Raw genomic sequence first — 15,574 nt, forward strand, 5'->3', positions numbered from 1 at the left:
TCTTTCCAGTTTTCTGCTAGTAGGAAAGGTGACATCCGCCATTGGCTGAAGTGCCCAACACCCGCCAGTGGCTGAAGTGCCCAAAAGCAGGTGGTCATAGGTCTTCATGATCATTCTCAGTCCCTGAGACTGAATCAGTGAAGACCTTCCAGCCAGAGAAACCCAAGGAGCAGCGAGAGAAACCCAGAAAGAGAAGGTACTCAAGACCAAGGGAATTGCAGTTGCACCCACACCACCCCTAACTACAAGCTCTGTATCTGAGGATGGGGTGGAGATTCTGTCGTTCGCTGAGGACCTAGTTCTCGCCAGCCCCACAGACACAAAGGATATGGACTGCGCAGGAAATAAATTGGTGGTGGCAGGTGGCCCTGAGGCGTAAACTGCCTCATTGAATGTTCCATGCCTTCCCAGCCTCACGATCACATTATCCTCCAGTGGAACTGTGGCAGTTTTTTCCACCATCTGGCTGAGCTACGGCAATTGTTAAGCTCTACACTTGCTTTCTGCATTGCCCTTCAGGAAACCCGGTTCCCAGCAATGTGGACCCCTGCCTTTCGCGGCTACAGGGGTATTACAAGAACTGTAGGGAATATAATAGTGTGTCAGGTGGAGTTTGCATCTTTGTCCTGAACTTGTTATGTAGTAAGCCTGTGCCCCTTCAAAGCCCTCTTGAAGCTGTGGTTGTTAGGATGCAGACAACGCAGGAAAGAATTGTCTGCAATGTATATCTTGTTCCAGATGGTGCAGTACCCCTGAATGCATTGTCTGCACTGATTGCTCAACTCCCTAAACCTTTCCTACTTTTGGGAGGTTTTAATGCTTATAACCCCTTATGGGGTGGCACCGTGTTCACTGGCCAAGGCAGAGATGTTGGAATTTTACTGTCTCAGTTTGAACTCTGCCTCTTGAATACTGGGGCTGCCACACATTTCAGTGTGGCTCATGGTGGTCCATTGATTTATCACTTTTTCAGCCCAGGACTTCTCCCATCTATCCACTGGAGAACACATGATGACCTGTGTGGTAGTGACCACTTCCCCATCTTCCTATGACTCCCCCAGCATCATGCCCATGGATGCCTACCCAGATGGGCTTTCAGCAAGGCAGACTGGAAAGCCTTCACTTTTGCTGTCACCATTGATTCTCCCCCACATGGTGCCATTGATGTTGTGGTTTAGCAGGTAAATACAACAATTGTTTCTGCAGCAGAAAATGTGATCCCTCATTCTTTGGGGTGCCCTCGGCAAAAGTCGGTACCTTGTTGGTGGTCGTCGGAAGTCACTGAGGCAATTAACGAGCGTCGGTGAGCTCTACAGCGACACCCTTCCCTAGAGCACCTAATAGCCTTGATGTTGCTCTGCCCCTGTGTTCACCAGCTTATCAAGAGGCAGGAGGAGGTATTTCTCGACCACTAGGTGCCATACATCACCTTCCGAAGTCTGGACAAAGATCAGACATGTTTTTGGGTACCAGACCCCAACAGGTGTCCTGGCGTTACCATCTATGGCGTGTTATCTACCAATGCAAATACAATTGCTGAGCACTATGCTAGAGTCTCTGCATCAGAGAGTAACCCCCCCTCCCCCCAGCCTTTCGCATTCTCATACAGTGGATGGAGGGAAAAGTCCTCTCGTTCACTACACAGTGAACCCTGTAACACCCCATTTTCAGAATGGGAGCTCCTTAGTGCCCTTGCACATTGCCCCGACACAGCTCCTGGGCCAGATCAGATCCATACTCAGATGCTTAAACTTGTCATCATCTTCAACTGGGTCTGGTGTGATGGTGCCTTTCCATCGCAGTGGCGGGAGAGCACCATCATACCAGTGCTCAAACCTCACGAAAACCTGCTTGATGTCGATAGATATTGGCCTATCAGCCTCACCAACGTCCTTTGTAAGCTGCTGGAATGTATGGTGTGTCAGCGGTTGGATTGGGTCCTGGAGTCACGTGGCCTACTGGTTCCATGTCAAGGCGGCTCCCGCCAGGGTCACTCTACCATCCCTCGAGTCTGCCATCCGAACAGCCTTTTCCTGCCAACACCTGGTTGCCATTTTTTATTTATGAAAAAGCGTATGAAACCACCTGCTGACATCATGTCCTTGCGACATTATACGAGTGGGGTCTCTAAGGCCCAATCCCAATTTTTACCCAAAACTTCCTGTTGCTCGTACTTTCTCTGTCCAAGTTGGTGCCTCCCATATCCAGGAGAGTGAGGTCCCGCTGGGCTCTACATTGGCAGTATCTCTATTTTTAATGGCCATCAATGGTCTAGCAGCAGCTGTAGAGCCGTCCGTTGCACCTTCTCCGTATGCAGACGACATTTGTATTTTGTATAGCTCCACCAGTACTGGTGTTGCTGAGCGGCGCCTGCAGGGAGCCACCCACAAGGCGCAGTCATGGGCTCCAGCCCACGGTTTCCATTTTTCGGCCACAAAGTCGTGCGTTATGCACTTCTGTCGGTGTCATATCGTTCATCTGGAACCAGAACTTTACCTTAATTATGATCCACACAGTATAGTGGAGACATATCGATTCTTAAGACTGGTTTTCGACACCCGATTGACTTGGCTTCCTCACCTTCATCAGCTTAAGTGGAAGTGCTGGTAGCACCTCAATGCCCTCCGCTGCTTGAGCAACACCAACTGAGGTGCAAATCGCTCTACACTGCTACACCTCCACGGAGCCCTTGTTCAATTCCGCCTTGACTATGGGACTGTGGCTTACGGTTCGGCAGCACTCTCAGCATTGCGTTTACTCAACCAAGCGCACCACTGGGGCGTTTGACTAGCGATGGGAGCTTTTAGGACAAGTCCAGTGACCAGCATCCTGGTGGAGCCTGGGGTACACCCATTGAAGGTTAGACGTGCACAACTGCTTGCCAGTTATGTTGCACACGTTCACGTTCATAGTTTTCCTGCTTATCCAAATTACCGTCTCCTTTTCCCATCCACACCGGTTCATCTCCCGCATCAGCAGCCCATGTCAGGGGTTACAATTGCAGTTTGTGTCTGATCCCTTCTATCCAAATTGGAGTCCTTGCCTTTACCACCTATACTTGAGGTTCATTCATGTACAATTCCATGGTGTATACCCAGGCCGCAGCTTTGCCTTGACCTTTCACATGGCCCTAAGGACCCAGTTAACCCTGTGGCTGTCCGCTGCCACTTCCTGTCGATTCTTGACATGTACCGAGGCCATGAAGTGGTTTACACCGATGGCTCAATGGCCGATGGTCACATCGGCTTCGCGTATGTCCATAGAAGACATATTGAACAGCATTCCTTGCTCGATGGCTGTAGTGTTTTCACTGCAGAGCTTGAGGCTGTATCTTGTGCTCTTCAGCACATCTGTTCATGCCCTGGAAAGTCGTTTTTTCTGTGTACTGACTCCTTGAGTATCCTACAAGCTATTGACCAGTGCTACCCTTGTCATCCTTTGGTAGCGACCATCCAGGAGTCCATCTATGCCCTGGAATGGTCCATTCATTGACTGGTGTTTGTGTGGACCCCAGGTCACATCGAAATTCCAAGCAATGAACTTGCCGACAGGCTACAAGGAAACCACTTATGGAGATCGGCTTCTCTGAACCAGACCTGTGTTCTGTCTTACGCCACAACGTCTTTTGGCTTTGGGAGAAGGAATGGCATAAAAGTACACACAACAAACTGCATGTCATTAAGGAGACTATGAATGTGTAGAAGTCTTCCATGCAGGACCCCCGCAGGGAATCAGTTGTCCTCTGCCGGCTCTGCATTGGCCATATGTGGCTAATGCATGCTTACTGCCTCAGTCGTGAGGACCCACCTCGGTGTTGCTGTGGCTCACAAATGAAGGTCATCCATCTCTTACTGGACTGCCCTCTTTTAGCCGGTCTGTGGTGAACTTTTATCTTTCCCAGCACCCTACCTTTCGTGATGTATGACAATTCCTCAACAGCAGCTTTAGTTTTACATTTTATTCATGAGGGTGGGTTTTATCATTTGATCTAAGATTTTGCACATGTCCTTTGTCCCTCTGTGTCCTCCACCCTAGCGCTTTTAGGGTGGAGGTTTTAATGTGTTGCAGAGTGGCTGGCTTCTCCTTTGCTTTCTTGTTTTACTCTCTTCTAATTGTTTCTTGAGTCTCTCTCTGTTGTTTTCTTGTCTTCCTTTGTCCCTTTTAGTGTTTGTTACCTTTCCTTCATTCTTGAAATTTTTCCTTTCTTTCCATTTTGTGTTGTACATCTTGTTTGTTTTATTCTCCCCCTTGTGACATTGTTTTATTCGGAACAAGGGACCAATGACCAAGCAGTTTGTTCCCTTCCCCCCTCTTTTAAACCAGCCAACCACCCCTATTTAATTATGAGAGATTAGAGTTCACTACCTTAACCTACTCTGTAGTTTCTTCCTTTACTTCGTCCTTAAGTTTACCATTTCACTTCTAATGCTATCAGTTTTCTTTTCCACCATGCTAATTCCTTTTTTTCATACTACTTTCCACCCTACTAATGTCTTCTTTCATATCACTTTCCACCCTACTACTGTCTTCTTTCGTACACATGCTACTGAAACGACTCATAATTTGCATTAACATCGCTTCCACTTTTTCGTCTGCCATAAACTTTTGCCCTTGCTGATTTTCGCTACTAGGTTCCTCTTCCTTAACCTTAATGATTTCATCCACGTCAGTATTGTTTTCGTCCATTTCGCTCACATCATCACACAATGTTGATGATGCTTTTATCATTTCATCTAATAGGACTTTCGTCACCATCATACACAGTTACATTCATGTCTGATTTATAACCACTGTCATATACTGAACCTGTCCCCATTAAGTCTTTCTGTTCATCTAACCCTTTAACTGCTCTGGATATGTTAACATGCGCGCCTTTGTACCTGTTCCTGTGTGCTCTGAACATGTTTATGCACGCCACCAGTCCTTCTATCTGGTACTCTGAACGTGTCTATGCGTACCAGGTAGAAAGTCTTTCTGCTCACCTAACCCTTCAATTGCTCTGGATGTGTTAACGCGCGTGCCTTGTACCTGTTCCTGTGTGCTCAGAACGTGTTTATGCGTGCCATCAGTCCTTCTATATGGTACTCTGAACGTGTCTATGCGTATCAGGTAGGACGACTGGTGGCATGCGCAAACAGCTTCAGAGCACACAGGAACAGGTACAAAGGCACATGTGTTAACACATGCAGAGCAGTTAAAGGGTTAACAACTTAACCTCTACAGCTTTGTTCCGAGTCACACTCTCTTGTTTGTTAAGGCAACTCGTTATGTATCACTCAATTTAAAATGGTTTTTCCTATGAAATTACCTTTTTCTTAATCACTCTTCACTGCTGCTGCATTTATAATCTCGATTTGTCATCTGCTGCAAGTTTTAATTCTCTCGGCAAAGTGTCTTGTTTATTTTGGTCAGCTGTTTCAACCTGCATGCTGATTGGCTGCTCCTGTAATCAGTGGCTGCTTCCATAGAACCCACTCGCTGATTGGCTGCTGTTATGCTGTGGCCTTGAAACCCATGCACTGATTGGCTGTTGCATCTCCTCCATTTAAATCACAGTAAACTACTCAAGTTCACTGTCAAAGTTTGTGAATCCTAGTTTATTGTGCCCATATAAAATAGTCCTCACCCGCAAGGGAACCATATGTGACATTCGCCAGCTTTATTTCCTCGTTGATTGTCCTCAGTGTCGATGTACTGCGTTACTACACTGGCTGAAAAATAGGGTTTGGAAGTTCAACAATGACTACTTTAAATGATGTAGCCGACAGGTGCAAACTTGCGTTCCACAGTTCTTTACTTTCACTGTTCACAACTCTCTCCCCCCTCAATATACACATTTAATATGGCCAGTTAACTATTGTTTAACTATCGATAAGCCTCATTAATAAGTTGCACAATTTACAGAAATTACAATTAAAATGTATTTCATTCAATAAACTGCATGCATTGAAAAATTGGTTCTTTTTAACAGTTTCTTCTACTACAAGAGTTAGGCCAAATTATTTGTTTAAATCATGAAATTAACAAGTTACACAAACAATGCTTTTGACACAACTGTTAATTACTTTGGAATTAATTAAGGGCTGGCTTAGCTAACATGTTTTTGAACAGAGCCAAATAGATCCTTTAAGAATATTATTAGTTATTCCTCAAAATTATTATAGAATTTATATTTATTTATAGGTCAACAACTGAATTTAAGTTACAAAACAATTACTGATTTCGCCCTGTAATGAATGTATTAACTAGGAATTCTCTGTTGTTCATTACTTCCCACACTGTCTGTTCCTACATATTGCCATTTTTCTGTATTAATTAAGTTTTTTTGTTTTATTAAAGTTGTCTATGTATACCACATAGACTGTAGTTTCATTTGTTAAGGCATCCTTTTAACTAGTATTACTGTCCATGTTTAACACCTCTTGCAGTTGTCTCATCAAATATTGTTTGTGTTTTAATTGACACATTTATTTAATGCAAACTGTTACATAGCCACAGTTTTCAATATGATGTTAATGTTAAAGTGCAGTACCACCACACACTCAAAGATTGCATTTACTGTATGTTCCTCAAATGCCTCCATTTTCCTGCATTATTTATTTCTGTTAATCTTATTGATATTGCTTAAGTTTATTATGTATTCTGTAGTTACGTTGACAGTTGTTTCTTCTTTTAATTGGTATGTGTATCACTCTCCATGTTTTATACTTCCTGAAATAGCCTTGTCGAGTACTGATTTTATTTTATTGGTTTTGTTCATTAATAGAAACTGTTACATAGGTGTGCTGTTCCTATTTTGTGTTAAAGTTTTTCCTGTCTACTCCTTTTTTATTTATTTACTGTTCAATTTCTACTACTTCATTGCATTACCACCACACTGTCAAAGGTGTTACTGTATGTTTCTGCTTCAGTCTAGACATGTTACTTCTCTTCCAATGTTGTTTGCAAACATTGTAACTTCTTTGGTGACAATACTCAGTAAATGTCTGAAGATGGCCTTGAAAGCTGAAAACCGGCTAACACAATAAAAGTAAAATTGTAGAACAAAAGCAAACTGGTGCTTTTCATTTATTATAATGTTGTTTTACCAAGAAACGACAAGATTCTGTTAGCAAACTGATACTACTCACACACAACGCACCTGTTGTGCAGGGCACCCTACATGGCAGGGCTTAAAAACACATTTTGCCCCTGTCTCCACTCCTACTGGAGCTAGCAGACTATAAACCCCACAGTTCTGATACTCATGAAGTTTGTTGTTTGGTGCCAAATTTGGGTGTGTGCTACACACACACATTGATTGCACAAATCTCCCTCCACTCCTTGGTCCATCTCATCCACTCCTTATCTCTGTCCATACCCTTTACCACCCCTGCCTATCTCCTCCTTGGTCCCCTCTCCAAAAATCTCCTTGTTCCTCTCTGTCCATCCCCTCCTCCACTATCCATCTCAGTCTTCCCCCAGCTGTGCTCATCCACATGTGTAGACCTTGCAAAAACAGGTCAATAAAGCAGTCCAATACTACTACCACAATATGCCTATTGTGCAGTGCAGACTTCATGTCAGGGGCGTGAGAAATGTTCTTTCCCAACATATAGGCTGCCTTGCAAAGAAGGTCGATACAGCAAGCCAATACCATAGCAACTTAATGTGCCTGTTGTGCAAGGTAACCTACACATTGGCAGGGGTGGGGGAGTCCGTTTCTGCCCTGATGTGTAGACTGCCCTGTAAAGCTGGTCTGATGAGGCACGTCGATACTATTCCCGTACAACATGCCAGTCATGCAGGGCAGCCTATACTGCATTCCTTATCTTATCAGTCCACTTAATTTTCAACATTCATCTGTAACACCACATATCAAATGCTTCAATTGGTTTTCCCACAGTCCATGTTTCACTGCCATACAGTGTTGTGCTCCAAATGTACATTCTCAGAAATGTCTTCCTCAAATTAAGACCTATGTTTGATACTAGTAGGCATATCTTGGCCATGGATGCCCTTTTTGCCAGTGCTAGTCTGCTTTTGATGTCCTCCTTGCTCTGTCTGACATTGGTTATTTTGCTGCCTAGGTAGTAGAATTCCTTAACTTCATCTACTTCGTGTCCGTGAATCCTGATGTTAAGTTTCTCATTGTTTTCATTTCTGCTACTTCTCATTACTTTCTTCTTTCTTTGGTTTAATCTCAATCCATAGTCTGTACTCATTGGACTGTTCATTCCCTTCAGCAGAATGGTATGAGCAAATCTTATCATTGCTATCCTTTTGCCGTGAATTTTAATTCCACTTTTGAATGTTTCTTTCATTTTCATAAGTGCTTCTTTGAAGTCCAGATTGGACAGTAGGGATGAAAGACCACATAACTGTCTCACAACCTGTCAGTCTGAGAACTTTGTTCTTGGTTATCCATTTTATTGCCTCTTGGCCCTTGTACATATTACCCATCTCCCTCTACAGCTTATCCCTATTTTTCTGAGAATTTCGAACATCTTGCACCATTTTACATTGTCAAATGCCTTTCCAAGGTCGACAGTACCCATGAATGTGTCTTGATTTTTCTTTAGTCTTGCTTCCATTATCAACCGCAATGTCCGAATTGCCTCTCTGGTACCTTTACCTTTCCTAAAGTCAAACTTACTGTCATCCAATACCTCCTCAATTTTCTTTTCCATTCTTCTGTATATTATTTTTGTCGGCAATTTGGATGCTTGAGCTGTTAAGCTGTCTGTACAATAAGTCTCGCACTTGTCGGCTCTTGCAATCTTCGGAATTGTGCAGGTAATATTTTTTTGAAAGTCAGGTGGCATATTGCCAGACTCATACATTCTACTCACCAACTTGAGTGGTCGGTTTGTTGCCACTTTCTCCAATGACTTTAGAAATTATGATGGAATGTTATGAACCCCTTCTGCCTATTTGACCCTAAGTCCTCCAAAGCTCTCTTAAATTTTGATTCTAATATTGTATCCCCTATCTCTTCTAAATCGACTCCTGTGTCTTCTTCTATCACATCACACAAGTCTTCCCCCTCATAGAGGTCTTTGATGTATTCTTTCCATCTATCTGCTCTCTCCTCTGCATTTAATAGCAGAATTCCTGTTGCACTCTTCATGATACCACCCTAGCTTGACTTTCCTATATGCTGAGTCAGTGCTTCCGACAATTTCTTTTTTGATTTCTTCACATTTTTCATGCAGCCATTTCATCTTAGCTTCCCTGCACTTTCTACTTGTTTCATTCCTCAGCAACTTGTATTTCTGTATTCCTGAAGTTCCCTGAACATCTTTGCACTTACTTCCTTTCATCGATTAGCTGAAGTATTTCTTCTGTTACCCATGGTTTCTTCAAAGTTACCTTATTTGTACCTATGTTTTTCTTTCCATTTTAGAGATGTCCATTTATCTTCAACTGTACTGCCTACTGAGCTATTCCTTATTGCTATGTCTAGAACCATGGAGAGCTTCAAGCATATCTCATCATTCCTTCGTACTTCCATGTCCCACTTCTTTGCGTATTGATTCTTCCTGACTGATGTCTTAAACTTCAGCCTACTCTTCATCACTACTACATTGTGATCTGAATCTACATCTTCTCCTGTATATGCCTTACAATCCAGTATCTGATTTTGGAATCTCTGTCATATCATGATGTAATCTCACTGAAAAGCCAAGTTCGGTATTTCTGCTTTTACCTTGCTTTGGCTGCCATTACTTCAAATTCCTATCATCCCTGTGTGTCTCGACACTATCTTTGATGCCACTGAGAGAACTTTTAAGTATGATCAGAATTTCTTTGGATTTTGTTACAGGACTTTCGATAAGAATCTACTAAAGCTTTCATCAAAGGCTTCACTTATTGCCCTTTTGACTGCCAAACACATTTCATTTAGCATCTCTCAATCTATACTTTTATGATTTGTTTTATGCATATTGTGGTTTCGTTTTTCTTGAAGTTTCTTCACAGAGATTACTTACAGAGCAAAATTTGCTCTTCTATGTAAATACACTGATCAGCCAGAGCATTATGACCACTGACCTACTATTGAATATAAACCTGTCCAGGTGATAGCAGCATCACCTGGCGAGGAATTACTGCCAGTCTGAAACGCACATGGTGCATCTAGTATCAGTGTGTATGCTGTCTGTGTTTAGAATGGAGAAGGCATGCAATCAGTCTGGTTTGAGCAAGGGCAGATTGTGATAGCCCAGAGACTCAGCACGAGCATTTCGGAAACTACACGACTTGGTGGGTGTTCGAAGAGTGCTGTGGTGAGTGTCTTCAACTCGTGGCAAAACCAAGGTGAAACCCCGTCCAGAAGTTGTCTTGTTAGGTGGCCACCCCTCATTACAGATGTCATATGTTGTAGGCTAGGCAGAATGGTAAAACAGGACAGGTGGCAATTTGTGGTCGGAGTACCATCAGACTTTAATCCTGGGCAGAGTACAAGTGTATGTGAACACAGTGCACCAAACACTGCTAATGATGGGCCTCCGCAGCTGATGACCCATGCATGTCTCAGTATCAACACCATGACATTGTCAACTATAACTGAAATGGGCATGTGGCTATCAGCAGTGGACATTGGCACCATGGCAGAGCTTTGTATCATCTGATGAATTCTGATAACTTCTTCACCATGGTGATGGGAGGGCACGAATTCTTCATCTTTCCGGGGGAACAGCTTGTTGACACCTACACTACAGGATGGAGACAAGCTGGCGGCAGCTCCATTATCCTCTGGGGAGCATTCACATGGGTATCCATTGGTGCAGTAGCTTGTGCAAGGCTTCATCACGGCCAAGTAGTATCATACACTGGTTGCAGACCATGTAGCCCCTTCATGGCAACCATGTTTCCCGATGGTGGTGGCAGTTTTGAACAACATAAAGCCCCATGTCACAAGGCCAGGAGTGTGATGGAGTGGTTTGGAAAACACAGTGGTGATTTCCCATTGATGAGCTGACACCCCCCCCCCCCCAACTTGCCAGATCTGAACCTGATCAAACACATTTTAGGTGTGACTGAATGTGGCATCAGAGCTCATCACCCCCTCCCCAGACTTTACAGGAATTAGGTGACTTGTATGTGCAGGTGTGGTGCCAACTCTCTCCTGTGAGCTACCAAGGCCTCATTGCTTCCTTGCCATGATGCGTCACTGCTGTTATCTGTGTCAGGGGTGGACGTACCAACTATTAATTAGGTAGGTGGTCATAATGTTCTGGCTGCTCAATGTATATAACCAGTGCCTTTACAACTATTCTCTTAAACTTCAGCCACATGCTGTCTATATGCTCCTGCGCAAAACTAAATGATTCAGGTTCCTCAGTGAGAAATTACACTAATGGCTCTTTTATCTAGTCTAATGAACAAGTAAATCTTTCTATTTGTTTTAGTTATAGTTTGTTATTTATTGTTGCTACATTCACCTCATTGGTTCCTGATAACAGTTTGACCTGGATATTGTCAAGGAGGTTGAATCAATTTTTTGCAGTTAGATCTAATATTTTCTTCAGCTCTGAATTTCAAAAAATAGGGTACATGAAATCTGTCACAAAAAGAATTAAGGTACAAAAGGAGAAGAGAAGATACAAAAGTCATGGCTGCCGAAAATGGGCAGAAGGTTCTGACACTTAAAAAAGTACAAAGAAACCACATTTAAGATATAGATTATTAATTTCATGACTTATTTACAAGGTAAGTCATTTGCAACAGTTAAAATAGCAAAACAATTCTAAGTGCAGCCTAGGTCTAATTGCAACTCACACTATGAACATAAAGAACACTTTACAAAATCTACACTGAAAGATCTTGATCCAGTGATTTTTACCTTCGCCTAAACTTTTCCAATTACAAGGTATATGGAGCCGACTTATCTGCCCACCACTAGAAAAGCTGACAGAAATTTGGATTTGTTCCTTCTATTTTGCCTGGCTAAAGTAAAGTTCACAATACTGTATCCTTTGGAAAAATTCACTAGAAGAAACCCATTATCAGCTAATGTTAATTAGCAGGCACAAATTTAGGTCCAGCTTTACCCAAAGTCCTGACTTTCCACTACTGATTGTAACTGTGCCACGTACAGCTGACTGTGTAAAAAGATTCTTTTTCAGCTACGGTAAAAACAGCTTTAAAAATCAGTGTCCATGTGAGAAAAGTTTCCAGGCTTCTATCAAAATAAAAGACTGACACACAAAAAAAAAAAAAAAAAAAAGAAGAAGAAGAAGAAGAAGAAGCTGCTGCGAGTGATAAGAGTTGATATGTATCAACACCAAACTCAGTATGAAGGACAGTTTTTAAATTTTCGTAAACATTTTGTACTACGTGTAATTATAATATTTCTATGTTACTTTTTATGTGACTGTACCTCCCCTATCTCTAATTTTTACAACACAGACAGCGTCTCTGACATCAAAGACTTATTTATACACTCCACTGGTACGCATAGGTGGCAGAAGCCAATATGTAGGAAAAAGTGAGCAACATATGAAAGGTATAGTTTTCCACATATTTGTTTATGGGACTGTTGTCCTCCTCGAAGTTAATTTCCTGTTCTATAGATCAAAGACAATGCATTACAAAATGGACTGTTTTATTTATGCAATAATGAAACACAATAGGTTAAAAATTAGATATGGCTGTGCTGGTTATTTATGAGTCATGTGTGTCTGAAAGTTTTGCCATTGAAGGACTGTCAGTAACATACAACTGTAACATGTGATGAAAATATTTAATAAACTGTTACCTATTTCAAACATACTAATATCAACTGATGGACATTCTATTGTCCAAGATAAAACAAAAAATGGTTTATCTTGTAAGAACTGGAGACTGACATGCATAGAGTAGAGATGGTAATTTGCCCTATGAAGACTGTACTTCAGAATGTCACTGTTACTCTCAAACTAGAAATGGCATATTGACAATAAAGAATAAATCTGACACTGATGTTGGTATTCTTCATTTCTTCAGGATGTGTTATTCTGAACCATTTACTCTATGCCATCTGTCCTATCCGAATAAGAACATGTGTATTTATTCTGTTGTCAAATATTTGAGCTATTTTTCTTTACTGTACTGCAAGACATATTCTACATCCAATCATCAGATGATCCCTTGATGAGTAAGTAAGAAGTCAGTCTTGCAACTTTTTTTTGAACAGTGTGTAATTCTTGCCTAAAACTAGTAAATGAAAGTGTTTAAGACATGTTTCCATACCAATTCCTACATCTTCCACGTTGATAGATAATCTTATTACAAAAATGTTGTTGTTGTGGTCTTCAGTCCTGAGACTGGTTTGATGCAGCTCTCCATGCTACTCTATCCTGTGCAAGCTGCTTCATCTCCCAGTAACTACTGCAACCTACATCCTTCTGAATCTGCTTAGTGTATTCATCTCTTGGCCTCCCTCTACGATTTTTGCCCTCCACGCTGCCCTCCAATACTAAATCGGTGATCCCTTGATGCCTCGGAACATGTCCTACCAACCAATCCCTTCTTCTAGTCAAGTTGTGCCACAAAATTCTCTTCTCCCCAATTCTATTCAATACCTCCTCATTAGTTATGTGATCTACCCATCTAATATTCAGCATTCTTCTGTAGCACCACATTTTGAAAGCTTCTATTCTCTTCTTGTCCAAACTATTTATCGTCCATGTTTCACTTCCATACATGGCTACACTCCATACAAATACTTTTAGAAACAACTTCCTCACCTTTAAATCTATACTTGAGAGTTAACAAATTTCTCTTCTTCAGAAATGCTTTCCTTGCCATTGCCAGTCTACATTTCATATCCTCTCTACTTCGACCATCATCAGTTATTTTGCTCCCCAAATAGCAAAACTCCTTTACTACTTTAAGTGTCTCATTTCCTGATCTAATTCCCTCACCATCACCCAACTTAATTCGACTACATTCCGTTAGCCTTGTTTTGCTTTTGTTGATGTTCATCTTATATCCTCCTTTCAAGACACTATCCATTCCATTCAACTGCTCTTCCAAGTCCTTTGCTGTCTCTGACAGAGTTACAATGTCATCAGTGAACCTCAACGTTTTTATTTCTTCTCCATGGATTTTAAAACCTACTCCGAATTTTTCTTTTGTTTCCTTCACTGCTTGCTCAATATACAGATTAAATAACATCGGGGAAAGGCTACAACCCTGTCTCACTCCCTTCCCAACCACTGCTTCCCTTTCGTATCCCTCGACTCTTATAACTGCCGTCTGGTTTCTGTACAAATTGTAAATAGCCTTTCGCTCCCTGTATTTTACCCCTGCCACCTTCAGAATTTGAAAGAGAGTATTCCAGTCAACATTGCCAAACGCTTTCTCTAAGTCTACAAATGCTAGAAACGTAGGATTGCCTTTCCTTAATCTAGCTTCTAAGATAAGTTGTAGGGTCAGTATTGCCTCACGTGTTCCAATATTTCTACAAAATCCAAACTGATCTTCCCCGAGATCAGCTTCTACTAGTTTTTCCATTCGTCTGTAAAGAATTCGCGTTAGTATTTTGCAGCCGTGACTTATTAAACTGATAGTTCGGTAATTTTCGCATCTGTCAACACCTGCTTTCTTTGGGATTGGAATTATTATATTCTTCTTGAAGTCTGAGGGTATTTCGCCTGGCTCATATATTTTGCTCACCAGATGGTAGAGTTTTGTCAGGACTGGCTCTCCCGAGGCTGTCAGTAGTTCTAATGGAATGTTGTCTACTCCCGGGGCCTTGTTTTGACTCAGGTCTTTCAGTGCTCTATCAAACTCTTCACGCAGTATCATATCTCCCATTTCATCCTCTTCCATTTCCATAATATTGTCCTCAAGAACATTGCCCTTGTATAGACCCTCTATATACTCCTTCCACCTTTCTGCTTTCCCTTCTTTGCTTAGAACTGGGTTTCCATCTGAGCTCTTGATATTCATACAAGTCGTTCTCTTTTCTCCAAATGTCTCTTTAATTTTCCTGTAGGCAGTATCTATCTTACCCCTGGTGAGATAAGCCTCTACATCCTTACATTTGTCCTCTACCCATCCCTGCTTGGCCATTTTGCACTTCCTGTCGATTTCATTTTTCATCTCATTATTCCTTTTTGCCTGCTTCATTTACTGCATTTTTATATTTTCTCCTTTCATCAATTAAGTTCAATATTTCTTCTGTTACCCAAGGATTTCTAGTAGCCCTCGTCTTTTTACCTACTTCATTATCTGCTGCCTTCACTATTTCATCTCTCAAAGCTACCCCTATTTTTCTACTGTATTTCTTTCCCCCATTTGTGTCAGTTGTTCCCTCATGCTCTCCCTGAAAGTCTGTACAACCTCTGGTTTAGTCAGTTTACCCATGTCCCATCTCCTTAAATTCCCACCTTTTTTCAGTTTCTTCAGTTTTAATCTACAGTTCATAACCAATAGATTGTGGTCAGATTCCACATCTGCCCCTGGAAATGTCTTACAATTTAAAACCTGGTTCCTAAATCTCTGTCTTACCATTATATAATCTATCTGAAACCTTTTAGTATCTCCAGGGTTCTTCCATGTATACAACCTTCTTTTACGATTCTTGAACCAAGTGTTAGCTATGATT

The sequence above is a fragment of the Schistocerca serialis genome, chromosome 6 (assembly GCF_023864345.2).
Source record: "Schistocerca serialis cubense isolate TAMUIC-IGC-003099 chromosome 6, iqSchSeri2.2, whole genome shotgun sequence".
Lineage (NCBI taxonomy): Eukaryota > Metazoa > Arthropoda > Insecta > Orthoptera > Acrididae > Schistocerca > Schistocerca serialis.